Source organism: Plutella xylostella, chromosome 5, assembly GCF_932276165.1.
Source record: "Plutella xylostella chromosome 5, ilPluXylo3.1, whole genome shotgun sequence".
In the NCBI taxonomy this organism is placed as follows: Eukaryota; Metazoa; Arthropoda; class Insecta; order Lepidoptera; family Plutellidae; genus Plutella; species Plutella xylostella.
The window spans coordinates 656,337-658,942 of NC_063985.1; the positions used below are offsets into that span (position 1 = coordinate 656,337).

The 2,606-nt window shown below is 32.2% G+C and overlaps 1 long non-coding RNA gene across 1 annotated transcript; it reads right to left on the reverse strand.

The window, feature by feature from the left end:
• Positions 1-630: 630 nt before the first annotated feature.
• On the reverse strand, positions 631-2,238 carry LOC125491352. The gene is made up of 3 exons (XR_007268255.1): positions 2,104-2,238; positions 1,611-1,750; positions 631-1,347 (listed from the first exon to the last, which is right to left on the reverse strand). It is a non-coding gene; the product is annotated as an uncharacterized LOC125491352 (long non-coding RNA).
• Positions 2,239-2,606: the final 368 nt, after the last annotated feature.

Consider the following 2,606-nt stretch of genomic DNA (forward strand, 5'->3'; position numbering starts at 1 on the left):
TGTAGTAATGTTATGTATTTCATTACAGAATTATAAAAGATTAGGGGTTGTATAAGACTAAGCTCCTTGTGGAGTGAGAGGAAACAATAATAATCATCATCAGGGGTTGGATATAATGGATTCTTATTCAGGACATTATTAATGAAATTTAATAAGTTACTTACCTTTAAAGAGATTAACATAAAACATAATTGTATAAAGGCTGATTTATCTATAGGTACGTCATATTAGTGTTGCTCTGAATCACTATGAACGGTCTCTCTGATTATGTAGCTGATTAGGGAATTTTAAGTGAATAGGGGTTGTAGGTAAAATAATGATATGGTTTTATTTTAGGTAAAAGCAGTAAAACATTTATTAAAATCAAAAATTATATTAAAAAAAAAAAAAACAAATGTAACGAAAACGCGGCGCATTTTAGTCCTTATGAACAACCTGAAATGATTAGAATAGATAAAGAAATTCTGGCCCAGGTAGATGAGGGGTGGGGATTTTGGTCTGGAGGTGCGGTCGGCTGCATCGGTGGATCGAGGAGTTTGCGTGGCGGAGCTTGTATAGTTGGTTCCGGGCTGGACTGGCCTGGTTGCGGGGGAATCGGTACTTATAGCAACTAGTCTATAATTATTAATTATCCTTTTGGCTGGGTTGGTTCAGTTTGGTATTGGTTGTATGAGTTTTGTTGTGCGGGTTCTTTGGTTTGTTGATGTGGTTGATTGTGCTTCTGGATCGGATCTTTGCTTGTCATCGACTAGGTGCTTAAAAACTAGGCTCTTAAATTATTATACTTGAATGTCTGAAAGAGTAGATATATTATACAACATTGATCATAGGAGTTGGGATAGAACTGTAACACTATCTATGCTATCATTCTAACTTAGAGTAACCGGAAAAGCCCAAATGTCTAATTATGAAATTCCAGAGAGCCAATTAGTAGCAGAATATGTTATCAGACATTTCTCTAAACAAATACAATGAGTTACAGTTAATAAAGAAAAGAAAATATAACATTAATCTCATTTGAAAGAAAAAATAATAAAAAAATATTTTGTGATGAAAGGGTAGCGGTCAGACATAACAATAAATTTAGAAAACAATTAATGTAGATCAAGTAAACTGTTGTTGATAAAGTGTTAGACCATATAAAGTAGGCTAGGACCTCATTTAGTGTCAATATATTCTTTGTAAGTTAAGAATTATGCGGGTAGTTTAGTTGTTCCTATTTTGAGCGCGGTTGCAATACACTTCTTCACCTGAGTCAGGATGTTTACTTCATAGTATATAGTCTCAGAGTTTGGTTGTCAAATATAGAACATCATCATCATCAGCATTCAAAAAGTATGTCATATCCTGAAAAGAAGAATAGAATTTAATTAGAAAAGCTAAGTATTGTGATGATTTACATAATTATAAAAATTCAGGAAATGACTATTTAGTTCAATATAACTTAAGTAGACTAATAGGATAATACATTTAGGGAATGGTTTTATGAATGGTAATCAATATTGGATCTACAGGGGTATGATTTTCATAGCAATCTAACAAAATCTAAGTACAGGGTAGTATAATTAAAATTGGATTACAACATATGTAGAAAAGAAATAGGTACTTACTTATTGTAGAATAGTAACTTTGGTATATAAGTAGTGAGGGATTGTGAACGTTTTGTCACAGTGGATGGTTTGATCAGTGGTTTATCATGGGTTTTAGTTCAACAAAGAGTGTAGTTGGGTTTGCATTGTTATGTTTGGTCCTGAAATAAAACAAATAATGATATAGGTATAATTCAAATAAAATTATTTAAATATAGGAGTTGAAGAGCAAATGATTAGGATACTTATTTAAAAGGTGAGGGGTTGACAATAAGTTGAAAAAAGTTGGTTAGTTTTGTCAGTATTAATTCAAAACTGTATGGGGGATAATTAACTGAGTTAGATTTTTATAACAATAGATCTATTATAAACACAAGATCCGTAAAACAGAGCTATTGTACGTATGAATAACTAACAATTCAGAGGTTGTTTATTTTGAATCACCATAATTTGAGGATAAGGACTTAGTTTAATAGCATGCATACAGGGTATTCGATAGAATAATGACACCTACCTATTAGATTCACTCATTATCTAAGAGCTTTGTAAGTTTAATCGGGTAATCTTTAGATTTCTTCATGCGATCGATATTGTTGAACACAACGAAGCATGCTTTTGTTTTGTTTAGTGCCGAAAAAAAAAGGGTTAAGGTTATGTCAGGTTGACATTGACAGTGGCAGTTTAGTTTTTTTTTATAAATTTGACAGTTAGACAGGTAAGGAACATTTACACAAACAGCCTAGAATAGGAAAGAATAAAGGATATGGACACCGTGTTTTTCAAATAGGGGTTGTGAGGGAGAGTTGTAATATCTCAGAAATATTTTTAGTTACCAAGTAACATTATTTTCGACTTAAGTAGTTACAGAGGGTAGGAAATTAGTTGAAGTAGAAGTAGTAGTCAGCCATATTTGATAAAATAAATAGTGTATTAGGGAGTAGAAAAAAAACTAGATGGCGGTATTTTGATGTTTTGGTATCGATGGAATATTGGGGTGGATTTGTCTGTAACATGAGA